General features: G+C 47.5%; 1 protein-coding gene and 1 pseudogene across 3 annotated transcripts in view; one reads left to right on the top strand and one right to left on the bottom strand.

The window, feature by feature from the left end:
• Snx29 (sorting nexin 29) overlaps nt 1-13,303 on the bottom strand; it is a 431,651-nt gene that overhangs the window by 264,729 nt on the left and 153,619 nt on the right. The gene's annotated exons all lie outside the window — the stretch shown is intronic.
• Nucleotides 975-2,674, top strand: LOC147000577 (inactive tyrosine-protein kinase PRAG1 pseudogene; annotated as a pseudogene).

The following is a 13,303-nucleotide window of genomic DNA, read 5'->3' as shown; positions in this document are numbered from 1 at the left end:
CCAGAAACGCCTAATGGAGGGACAGCTAGTTTTGGCTCCGATTGGTTCCCAGTTTAAGGGAATTTTAGTCCATTATGGTGGATGATGCATGGTGAGGTTCACTTTGGCAGGAACATGTAGTGGACGCTGCTCACAAGGTAGGCCAGAAGGTAGAGAGCAAGGTAAGGACAGTAGTAAGCAAAACCTTCAAATGAACACCCTGCACGACCATCCACGTCAGCCACACCCCACCTCCTAGATGCCCCTAACCCTCCAAACTGTCACTCATCACCTGCTGGGGACAAAGCATCCCTGACATGAGCTTACAGGGGAATGTCAGACTCAAACCAGAAGATCTGGTAAACTTAAGTGTCAGCTAAAGTCTCCAAAGTAAAAAGTTAAGGAAATCTTAACATGTTGTTTTATGAAGAAAAATCTGCATGCAAAACTCATGATGACATTTCTCTGTAGCACTGAAAGTGAGCAGGAGAACCTGCCCAGGTTGGGGATATGCAGGGCTCCCGAATGTCACTCCTGCCACAAGGCTTAAAGAGCCACTCTTGCCCCCCCCCCCACACACACACAAAGGTGCCACCCACAGGCCCTGGCTGAACGGCAGCTCTGGGGAGCCTGCAGACCTGCCTTCTAAGCAGCACAGTGAGCTCTAATCCTCAATAATCAACTGGCCCACTCCCAGCTGCCTGCTTGCCTTCCAGTTCCCCCTCTGGCAGGTTCCCTGCATCGTGCTTTGTCCAGTGGGATTAATATTAAGGGAGGATTTAGTAGGAATATTTAAAATGCCTATTTAGAAAAGGATTCTGGGAAGATTGCAGTGACAGCAGCAGCATTTTTAAATCTCTTTAAATTCCTACATTAAAATAAATAAAGGAGTAAAGCAAATCCCACAGATGGCGTCTACAGTGGAGCTTAAGGCAACGACTGGAACACTGGTAGCAGCAGCAATGGAACCCAGGTACGTGTATAGTCCCTACTGATCTAACTCCTGCCAGATCAGTGGTGTTGCCGCCTGTGACCCTGACAAGTGTACCCCACCAACCATCTCCTCTTCAGCCTTGGACCAGGGGCAGCTAAGATAACAGACTGGTGACTGGGGCCACCTGTGCTGGATAGAGGAAGAGGAAGGGGAAGAGAAATTGTTGAGTCAAAGCGGGGGAGAGAGGTGGAACTGATATGTGGACCATTCAAACTCCTCCCCCAGCTCCTTCTCCATCTCACTCATCATCAAACTCCTCTGGGCAGAACAGCAAAACTAATGCTGGGATAAGTGAATCTGCTTCCTCCGCCTATGAATTCCTGAAAGACACAGGTAGGATAGAGGCATCCTCACTTCCTCCCTACCTCCAAAATCAAGGTACCTGTTAAAAATGAACAAGACCAGCTCTGACTTGGAAAAAGTGACCCAGGGCTCTACAGAAAGTAGAGCCCAGCCTTCAAAAGGGCTCACATCAGCTTCACCACAGGCTCCATTGTCAGCTAGCTGTGGACTCCAGGACCTGCAGCAATGGAGGTCCATACATGAACCCACCAACTTACCCACAAATCACCAGGAAAAACTCTTCGCTCCCTCCTTTCCCATCAGGCGCCATAAAGAATGTATCCCCCAGTGATCCTGCGTAGCCTCCTCCTCTGCCCCAGTAAAAGATAGTGAGCCATGCGGCCTCTTCCCCTGATGGCTTCTTCAGGACCCATGGTTCCCCTAAGCCATGGACAGCAAGTCCCAGGCTGAACCTAAGCCACTCAGAAACTAGTGTTTGTGCCCATGGCAAGCCTCCTTTTAGCTGTTCCCACCATGTCTTCTCCTTTTCTGAGCCTTTGGAGAAAGCTTTCAAAGTCAGTGCCTCCTAGGCTCCAGATCTGGGGCTGGCAAGCAGCAGAGGTGGCTGTGGGAGCCCCAGTCTCCAGTGCAGAGCGCCACCTCCATGTTGTCTTTCCAGCTCAGTGCGTCAGCCAGGCCTCCAACGGCAGCACCCAGCTTCAGCTGCACAGCCTGTTGAGTAACATCAGCAGCAAAGAGGGCACTTATGCCAAGCTTGGAGGCCTCTATACACAGTGCCTGGGGGTCTCTTCACACAGTCCCTGGGGGCCTTTACACACAGTCCTTGGCCCACCTAGTGACCAAGCATGAAGACCTCTTCATGGGTGGCCAGAAAAAGGAACTGAGCTTCTAGGAGAAGAACTGATCACTCTTCAAGCTGACATGCAGAGAGCCTTGTTGTGACTTGGGGAATCCAATTTGGTACTATACCGCCTACTCTGAGACCACTGCCAATACTTTGGCTATGAAAATCTGCAAAACCCTAGAACCCCAATCAATCTTGTACTGCAGCTGGTCTGTGGTCTGTGCCCATGCACTCCAAACATCCGGCAAGGCAGAAGGTATGTTGTGGCCTCTGTGGCCTCCAGTGTGCTTCCCAGCCAGGGCCTTGTGCTGCTGCACCCCCTGCAGAGGAGTGTGACAGATGGTGTGGTGCTCATCACCTGGGAGGTGCCTCACCAGCCAGCCTCCAACTGTTCGGGAATCTATGCTAGGCCTCCAGCAGAGCACTGGCTGTGCTTCCTGCTTCTGCAGCTCTGCAGCTAGCCTGAGAACCTGAAGGCACACGGGATCCCACACCAGGACCTGTGTCTGGAGAACCTGCTCCTAAAGCACTGTGAACCCCAGGGCTTCCCCTGAAAGACTGAGGGTGTCATTCCACACACACCAGCCTCCTCTCCTCAAAGAGTCTCCATTCCTCCTCCTCCACCACCCCTGTAATTATGTTCAGTTCTAGCCTCCTGCAAGGTCCTGAGGACAGTTCCCCCAACAGAACAAAGTTTAAGCTCCTGCCTCACTGCTCCATTACGGAGTCTCCTCACCCTTCTGTCAAGCTGTTACCTAAAAAACAACCTCCCTAATAAAAGTAAAATGTCTTTAAACAAACAAACAAAGAAACAAACACATAAGACCAAAGCCCACTAACGGTATTTACAGTGGGACTAGAGGCAGGGCCCCCATGCAAACCCTCAAGTTTAATTGTGCCAAGGCAGACTAACAGCCATAGGCCTAAGTAGCACCAGTACAGATGGATTAAAAGGGCAACCACTTGAAAAGCCCTGAGAGATCACCAAATCAGCACACAGGTAAGGGCTGCTTGGGAACCATAGGCCCTTCCTCTCAGAAAGCAGTGGAGTGCAGACTGACCTGAACCCCCAACTGACCTTGGTTCCCTTCTGTGGTCATAGAGCCCCAGAGTAAGAAAAAGACCACTGAGATGGAGGTGTGACTGAACAGGAAGAGGGGTGCTAACGATGAAAGGGGGAGAAGGGCAAAGCCCAGTGGGTCCAAGAAACAAGTGATTGTGTTCCTGGAGATGATAGAAGACAGAGCTCTGGTCCCCCTACCTGCGGTCCTTGTGCCTGGCATACCAGCGCTCAAAGGGCCAAGGCAGGAAGATAGTAGGTTCAAGGCTGGGCTGGACTACAATGGTTAGACCCAGGCTAACCTGGGTTCACATAGCAAGACTCTGACTTAAAATGAGAAGAGGTGGAGGAAGAAAGGGAAAGGGAGAGGAAGGGAAGGAGGAAGAGAAGAAGGGAAGGAGGAAGAGAAGAAGGAGGAAAGATCATCTACAGGTAATAAAAATATAACAAGTATACCCAAGTAACTGCAAGCTTCTATTTCAAGACATGCCAAAAGACAAGGTACAGATGATGCAAGCCATGGGAGAACAGAGCATACCACAATTAGAAAGTGCAACACTGAGGAAGAACATAGGAGACCAGAAAAGCACCCGGGAAATGAGAAGCAGCAGGGAAGGGTCACCAGGAAGGCACAGGCATGGAGCAGTCTCCACTACGCAAGGTGCAAAGGAAGTGATTCAAAGACTTAGAAAGTATCAAATGCTCACGACAGGCAAGGAAGACCTACCACACAGAGACAGGCACCCGCCCGCCCGAGTGGACAATAGGAGTGGCCGCCCCACGGGATACAAACAGTTCAAACTACCTGCCCCAGAGCCCAGGCAAAACCTAAGAATATTGACTATGAGGGACAACATCAAGATCTATTCTAAGAAAATCACCTGCCGCAGAGAGAGAACAATTCTGGGCCAAGTGCCCTCTGAGGAAGGAGAGTTAGATTAACCTCCTCTGATAGCAACACTTCAAATGAATGTCCTGGCTCTTCAGATACAAGAAAATGGGATCTAAAGACTGGAAATCAGCAGAGCCCTCTGCTCAGTGCTGCTGCCTGAGGCTGCTGCTGGCCTCCCCTGCAGACCCAGAATGAGCTGGAAAGGAACAAAAGCCTCACACGTGTGGCAGTGAGTGATGCGACCACAGAGAGTAAACCTGCAGAGCTGGGCGACTGTGCACTCTGCTGCTGGCAGTAGAGACACACACACTGGCTGTGTGGTCTGGTAATGGCACCTGGATTGAGGCAGGCAGGACAGGCACGAGCAGGACCTGGCACCTCTAGGCACTCATTAACATGTTAGTAGCAAGTTTGAGACTGTTTTTCTGAGACTTTATAGATATGCATGCACAGGAATATATATACACATGGGAACCCATACTTAAAATATCTGATGGTTTGGGATTCAGAATACCAAATTCAGGGCGATAGGGTTGTTTGTTTAGCCACTTATACTGTGCAAGTGCCTTTGCCCACCAAGCCACCTCACCAGCCCAACCTTTTATATTGCATTTGCATATTCTGTTCCCCTTATACAAGAACTCACAGGATGATGTCATAACAACATAACTTACCAACTCATTTGCTTTAAACCATACACACAGGAGTTCTCAGAACAATAACACTCAAGTTGCAGCAAGAACTTAGAAAGTTAGTGTGTCTATCCAGCCAAATGCATTTCTAGCACAGTTTGCAAACAAACTCTACAGTGAGAAGAAAGCACCATTCAAGTTAGACTGAATTTACAAACTTTGATAACATGGTGTCCACATAGATCAGCGGCCACTGCAGTTACATCCAAGAAACAAGCCCTCCTTCCTATACTTGCTTGTGTCAGGAGTTTTGGCACAGCAACAAGGAAAAGGAACAATATAGTCAGCAGTTCCCATGATGGTGGGGAGATGAAGCCTGGGACACACACTTGATAATCACTGGGAGGCTCTGCTCAGTAGCTAGAAAACAGCTGACCGAAAAAGGAAGACCAAGGTTGGCCACACAGTGCTGTCCTGACAATGAGGGTCGACATGCTTATACCAATGCTGTCCCGCCATGATTCCAGGTTTCTGATGATAGGCGCTCGGCATACCATGACAGACTGAGTGTACAGAAGTTAGAAAACACTGCTAAATGAAAAATGGCTGAAAGCAGGGCTAGAGTTGTGGCCCAGCATGGTACAGCATTCACTAGCATGGGCAAGACTGTGGTTCCACCCCAGGAAAAAAGGAAAGAATGGTGGGGAGGAAGGAAAAGGAGAAAAAATAAAGCATTAGCACCACAAATGTGTTTTAAGATATTGGCCTCATGGTAGATGGCTGGTTTGTAACATAGGCAGACCTCATCTTGGTAAAGCTGTTTATAAAATGACAATAACTGTGCACCACTATATCCCAGGAACTAAAATAAGACAGGCTATTAGGGATGAAACAGAACAAGACCAGTGAAGGCTGCTCCTGAGATGGATGTCTCTATGTAAGATCCTGCCCAACACAGACCCACAACAGAGGAGAAAGAGCACAGGACAGTCATGCCTAGAAGCAGAGAGAGATAGGATCCAACCACAGATAGAAGTGTCATCTACAAAAACACTAGCCACCCAGCCTAGCACCACATATCCCAGTGCACAACTAAACTGTGCTGTGATCATCTAGCAATGGCCACACCCAAAAGAACCAAAACTGAGATGAATCCCTATTCAGTCTATCCTAGAGTCAGCAGACGTTCCACACCAACTACTGCCATGGTCACAGACACTGAGCATCAACACTTGAGATCTAGACCCAATGTGGTCAATCCCCTGTCATGGTTAAAACTAAAACAATGTGTGTATTACTGTATAGAAAATATTATATTATGTATGATATATATTATATATAAAACTCCTGGGACATACACACACCCTGTACTACAGAAAAAGATATCAGAGCATAGGAAGTTTATGGCTTATCCCAAGATTCAGGCTTTGGACCTAAACCCAATAAAAACCTATGAGCTATCAGTCCAGTTGCACTGCTGTAACAAAACACAGATCTTAAAACTGGAAATCCAAGATTCAAACATCTTCCTGCAACCTCTCTCTCTTTGACTTATAGACTTTCATCTTCTGCTGTAGGATATTTGATCACATTGTGAACCCCACGATTGTGAATGGGAAAAACCTGTTTTTTGTTGTAGCCTCCCCCAGCCTTGAGCAGGCTGATTCAGACCTTGCTGCACTGAGAATGAGACCACCTGGGGTGGAGCCTTCAGACCTAGATGGTTCTATTGTTCTGTCACTTGCCACTGCTCTGCTCCAAGAGGCTGCTGAGAGGCTGAACCTGTCTTCTGAGATACTCCTGAGATAGCTGACAACCTGTAGATTTGGCGACCTAATGCTAACAGCTCTGACAGACTAGTGTTAACAACTTAGCAACAAAGCATCAAGATGCCTGGCTTGGTGGGAGATGGGTTTTCCCCCTTTATAAGGACAGACATGGGGCCTTGATCAGAAATCTGTCTTCTTCTCTTTACTTCTCTTGCCCTTCCCTCTTTTACAGCTCTGGCCTTCCACTCAAGAACCCAGTTCACGTGGCCACAGGCCACTACATCTGGATGTGGTGTGGCTCACCCTTAGCTCACACCTTTAACACAAGAATTTTCTGTAAATGAGATCAACCATAGGTCAAGAGGTGGAGCAAGCAACCAGTTGACAGAGATTGAACACAGGGAAACCCAGGGAGGAGAAAGGAGGGACATTGAGTTGAAGGGCATTTAAGTCAGATGACAAAGGAGCAGGAGCTTTGCCTTCTGGGACACTGGTGTAGTAGGAAGGGCAGCTCTGCTTCTCTGAGCTAGCAGCCTTTCACCCCAGCATCTGGCTCCTGAGTCTTCATTCCAAATTAAACATTTGGAATTTTGTTTTAAAAACAGCAATCTTTTCATTGTGTCCCCCTGGGACCCTCTCTGGGTATGAGCCCTTGGCATCTCTTCCTATTTATGTAAGGACAGTTGAATGGATAAGAGGCCCCTGTTGTACTGGCTAGTTTTGTGTCAACTTGACACAGCTGGAGTTATCACAGAGGAAGGAGCTTCAGTTGAGGAAATGCCTCCATGAGATCCAACTGCAAGGCATTTTCTCAATTAGTGAGCAAGGGGGAAAGGCCCCTTGTGAGTGGGACCATCTCTGGGCTGGTAGTCTTGGTTCTATAAGAGAGCAGGCTGAGCAAGCCAGGGGAAGCAAGCCAGTAAGGAACATCCCTCCATGGCCTCTGCATCAGCTCCTGCTTCCTGACCTGCTTGAGTAACAGTCCTGACTTCCTTTGGTGATGAACAGCAGTATGGAAGTGTAAGCTGAATAAACCCTTTTCTCCCCAACTTGTTTCTTGGTCATGATGTTTGTGCAGGAATAGAAACCCTGACTAAGGGCTGGTGAGATGGCTCAGTGGGTAAGAGCACCCGACTGCTCTTCCGAAGGTCCGAAGTTCAAATCCCAGCAACCACATGGTGGCTCACAACCATCCGTAATGAGATCTGACTCCCTCTTCTGGAGTGTCTGAAGACAGCTACAGTGTACTTATATATAATAAAAATAAATAAATCTTTAAAAAAAAAAAAAGAAAAGAAACCCTGACTAAGACACCTGTCTTTGTGGCCTCAATTAACTTTGTTTACCTCATTAAGGGTCCTGGGTCCGAACATATTTACAGTGGGAAGTGGAACTTCAGCATATGAATATAGGGGGCAGAATTCAGTTCATAACAAACAATGACCAACTTCCAGCAGAGGCCAATGCCTGCTGTAGAGAGGAAATAGCAACCTAGTAACAGTACAGAGATAATGCAGATGACCTTGGTACCCATAAACAGAGGAACTACCAAATAATATTCCCAAACCAGGCTCCTTTTAGAAGTTATGAAAGCACTAAGTGAAAAGTAATTAAAATTTCTTTTTAGACCCCTCAAGAGAGAGAGAGCCTGCTAAGCTATTTACTGGTCCTCCTTACCTCAGGGCCAAGAAAACTGGATTTTAAAAAGTACTAACAATATTTTGGATTTATAGAATCCATTTCTTCCCTCCAAAGAAAAAAGAGCCAGACACAAAAATCTCTTTAACATGCTGCGTCCTGAAAAGGACCAGAGTGCTGTGCTGCTTCCCTACTCACAAAGCACCCACCGTGTTAGTGTGTGGGAAATAAACTCCTTATGGTCCATCCCCCTACATTCTACATGATGGTCTATCTGTCCATGGTAATTCCTCTCCCAAGCCCAGCCTGGGTCCACTGCAATTCAAACTGCTGCAAAGCTGGCAAGAATCCAGGGACAAACCCTTCTACTTCAAGCCTGTGTGGTATTCATTCTTTCTCTCTAGACAGAGGCCAAGACTGAAAATCTCAAAGGCCCCTTGTCAACTTGACACACAAACACATCACTAGTAAGCCTCAACCCTTACATTCTTATTCATCCCCAAGATCTAAATAACTTTAAAAGTCCCACAGTCTTTACATATTCTTAAAATTTCAATCTCTTTAAAATATCCATCTCTTTTAAAATCCAAAGTCTTTTTACAATTAAAAGTCTCTTAACTGTGGGCTCCACTAAAACAGTTTCTTCCTTCAAGAGGGAAAATATCAGGGCACAGTCACAATTAAAGCAAAAATCAATCTCCAACTGTCCAACGTCTGGGATCCAACTCACGATCTTCTGGGCTCCTCCAAGGGCTTGGGTCACTTCTCCAGCCATGCCCTTTGTAGCACACACGTCGTCCTCTGGGCTCCAGATGCCTGTACTCCACTGCTGCTGCTGCTCTTGGTGGTCATCTCGTGGTACTGGCATCTCCAAAACACTGCATGACCCCTTCAGTCCTGGGCCTTCAATTAAAACTGGGGCTGCACCTTCACCAATGGCCTTCCATGGCCTCTCACAGTGCCGAGCCTGAGCTGCTGTGTGACCCCTTCATGCCTTCAAAACCAGTACCACCTGGGTGACCCTTACACATTACCAAGTCCCACTGCAGAAGGAGTACAACCTTGCCTATCTCTGGAACACAGCCTCTTTGTGCTTTCAGAAAACACTTCCCAGAAGATGTCACCTCAACGATGCTGGTCTCTTCTTAATCACCGCTAATTTCTTAGCTCCAGCTAACCAGCATCAATAGTCCCAGTAATGCAAAGTTTTTGCTTTAGTAGTTCTGGTATCTTGTTAATCACAGCTGATTCTTCAGCCCTAGCTAACCAGAACTACAAAATCTTCACAATAAAAACAGCAATGCCCCTGAAGAGAGTCTTTAATTTTCCCTCTGAAATTTCACAAACCAGGCCTCCATCTTCTGCACTGTTCTCAGCATTATCTTCCAAGCTCCTACACAACATCTGACAGAGCTCTTAACAACGAATGGATCTTCAAGCCCAAAGTTCCAAAGTCCTTCCACAGTCCTCCCCAAAACATGGTCAGGTTGTCACAGGAATACCCCACTCCTGGTACCAATTTGTCTTAGTCAGGGTTTCTATTCCTGCATAAACACCATGACCAAGAAGCAAGTTGGGGAGGAAAGGGTTTATTCAGCTTACACTTCCATGCTGCTGTTCATCACCAAAGGAAGTCAGGACTGGAACTCAGACAGGTCAGGGAGCAGGAGCTGATACAGAGGCCATGGAGGGATGTTCTTTACTGGTTTGCCTCCCCTGGCTTGCTCAGCCTACTCTCTTATAGAACCCAAGACTACCAGCCCAGGGATGGTCCCACCCACAAGGGGCCTTTCCCCCTTGATCACTAATTGAGAAAATGCCTTACAGTTGGATCTCATGGAGGCATTTCCTCAACTGAAGCTCCTTTCTCTGTGATAACTCAGCTGTGTCAAGTTGACACAAAAATAGCCAGTACAGCCTGCATCCAGCCAGGAAGACCCTTCTTCAGGCCCCACTGTTAGTCATCACAATGGGATCGCTCAATGGGGGAATGCCGCTCCCTACCTAGCATGCATATCCCATAATTTCAGCAGCCCAGGAGCACAGAAGAGATGCTCTGGCTACCTCTTAGGGGACAACCCCAGTCAGGGAGGTGGCACCATGTCAGCAGAGAAGCATGGGAAGGCTGCTAATGTGATCAGAACAGGGTAAGGAGAGCCTGCCCTTGCCAGCAGAGCGAGGAGCTCAGGTGCCCTTTGTTGACTCTGAGCAGCAGCAGAGGGGCAGTGACACCACCAGAGAATGGCAGGGAACCAAACTCACAAAGACATGAGACCTCTTCACAGGCCTCACAGTGGTTAAAGGGCTGCCTTCTCTAGAAGCAAGAAGGTTCTGGTTCCTGTGCACATAAGATTTAATAGAAGCTACATTCAGACTGAGAAAGGTACAGATTCAAGCTGGAACCCAACACTTGCCATGTTTCCAGTCCCATCAGAGTTTGCAGACTGCAGCCCATGTCTCCCTGTGCTCTTTGTCAACTTGATACAAACTAAGAAACAGCTAGGAAGAATGGCCTCTATCAGACTGTCTTGCGGGCATATAGTGGGACATTTTCTTGATTAATGATTGATATGGGAGGGGACGGCCCAACCTTCTGCAGGTAGATATACAGTAAGACTCTATTTCAAAAAAAGCAAGCAAAGAGAGCCATGGAGAACAAGCCAGTAAGCAGCTTTGCTCCCTGGTTTCTGTCTCTGTTCCTGCCTGAGTTCCTGCCTTGGCCTCCCTCTGCACCCACACAGCTGTGTCAGGCACCTTCTCTCTCTCTCTCTTTTTTTTTTTTTTAAAGATTTATTTATTATATGTAAGTACACTGTAGCTGTCTTCAGACACTCCAGAAGAGGGCGCCAGATCTCGTTACGGATGGTTGTGAGCCACCATGTGGTTGCTGGGATTTGAACTCTGGACCTTCGGAAGAGCAGTCGGGTGCTCTTACCCACTGAGCCATCTCACCAGCCCCGGCACCTTCTCTAATACTGGTACCATCAAGATCTACAGTTACAAGACCATACAACATCTCTAAACTGTAGGGATGCTTCTGACTTTTTAAGATCACAGCTTTCCGAGATGTAATCTGTGTTGTTGCTGTAACGAAGTCTTTGGATAGACTCACTGCTGTCCTCAGAAGGATGTCTAGGTCTGCTTGCCAAGGACCTCCATAGCGGGATGTAATAACTGGCTCCATCACAGAAAGACCCTCTTCTGAGTAGCCAGCAACTCTTTCCAGGCATTTGTATTCAATTCCCCCCAAATACACATGGCAAACAAGCTAAGTAGAGTACATACCATGGGGAAGACTAAGAAAGGGGGCTCTGGGATGGCCATGGGGAAGCCACCCAATGCTTGGTGCAGACATTTTTAGGTCACCCACTCTCCTTCCAGTACTGCCTCACCTATGCTTGCTCTGTCAGAAGCCTGATGAACTCACTGGTTCCCAGGCATGGTGGAATTGTTCTCTTCTTTCTGGTTAGGAATTTATGAGGAGGGGCAGATATTGTGCACATCTCTCCAGGAAGGGATTTTAGCAGCAGTCCCAGTATTGTGGCCTCAAGCTCTTGGAAGAAGCTATGGCTATAGAGAAGAGCCTGCAGACTGTTTGGCACTGGCTAACCTGGATATCTTAACTGGAGGAGTTTGAATGTTGCAGACCAGGAGGCAGAGCTATCCTGGGCTCTTTACTGCATTTAATAACCATATATCATTAACTGCCTCATGAAACTGCCTAAGATCTTCATAACTGCTACATGAAACTCTTGGGATAGTCAGAAAGCCTGAAGGAACTCCAGCTTCCACCAATTTTATATGCTAAGAATGTGCCAGTACCTAAACCCACTGAAAAGACCTCTGCCTGCCTGCCTGATGCCTCTACAGACAGACAGTGCAAGCACACTGACTCCTGTTCTCTTCTGCACTGTAACGTCTTTCATAGTGGAGTGTGTTGTGCAAGGTAACCAAGTTCTCATGTTCCTAGCATGAATACGGACATTCACATTTGGCCCAAAATAAACTATTACTACGTGATTTAAAAAAGAGGCATTGCGTTATGTTGACAGTAGCATTACCCATTTCAATCATAAATGTCAATGGTGTTTGTATTGTTTTAGTTTGGTTTCTATTGCTATGATAAGCACCATAACACAAAGCAACTTGGTGAGGAAAGGTTTTTCACCCTCAGTCTGTCTGTGAGACAAGTCAGGGAAGGAACCTGGCAGAAGCCAACTTCCTCTCCACTGCTGGCTCGGCCTGCTGTACCACCCAGGACCACTGCCTCGAATGTGCTGTGCCCTCCCACATAAATTAATATCAAGAAAATGCCCCACAGAATTGCCTAAAGGCCAGCCTGTTGGAGGAATTTTCTTAACTAACGTTCCCTCTTCCCAGCTGGCCCTGTGTCAACTTAACAAAAACAGAGCCAGCACAGGCTGCATAACATGGAGTTATGCAGCCATCAGGTCTAAATCATTTTCATTGCCTAAAAGGAAGCCCCACGCTCTTAGCAACAACCTGACACTCAGAGCATCCTCAGTTGCAGGGACAGTCTTCTGGAGGGACATTTCCACGTGAATGAGTGGTGTGCTGTGTGGGTGGGGTTCAAGGATCAAAGTCAAAGCATTCTCTCACTTCTGTGCCTTGCTCAGCTTCCTAAAGAAGCTCTAGAGAGCAATCCACTGAAGTCAGAGAGATGACTATGTAATCCTCTAAATATAACTCAAGATGTCATTGCCACAAAGTTCTACCAGCTGAGATGAAGCAGAGACGGGGGGTGGGGGGCACGGAGGGTGGGAAGCAGCCCTGAGAAGTCCCCTCTGAGGAGGAAACAGAGCAAGAGGTGGCTGGGACTCCAAGCCACTCACTACCCAGGGAACCTGTCAACCTACCACGCCATGGGAATACAACATTGACGGTGGTAACTATGTCAAGCCAAGGATGTGGGGACTCTGCAGCACTTAATGGTCCCTGAATAAGGGTGGGGAGTTGTCATACCAATACAAAAATTCATAAGTGTTTTAAATTTAAGTACTGTGCCCTTCCCCGAGCCTTGAGTAGGCTAAACAAATCCCCAGTGGTTTTACAACCCAGCTGGAGTCAGCGCCTGGTCTCCCTCCATTTGCAATCTTCCTACTGCAGCTTTGAGGAGTTGAAGATGGGCTTGCTTCGCAACTCAGTCCAGCTGAAACAAAGGATAGGCCTGT

The sequence above is a fragment of the Mus caroli genome, unplaced genomic scaffold (assembly GCF_978045245.1).
Source record: "Mus caroli unplaced genomic scaffold, Mus_caroli_1 scaffold_17, whole genome shotgun sequence".
Taxonomy (NCBI): Eukaryota; Metazoa; Chordata; class Mammalia; order Rodentia; family Muridae; genus Mus; species Mus caroli.
Note: the sequence above shows the minus strand (reverse complement) of the source record. Positions and strands in the feature narration are given on the sequence as shown.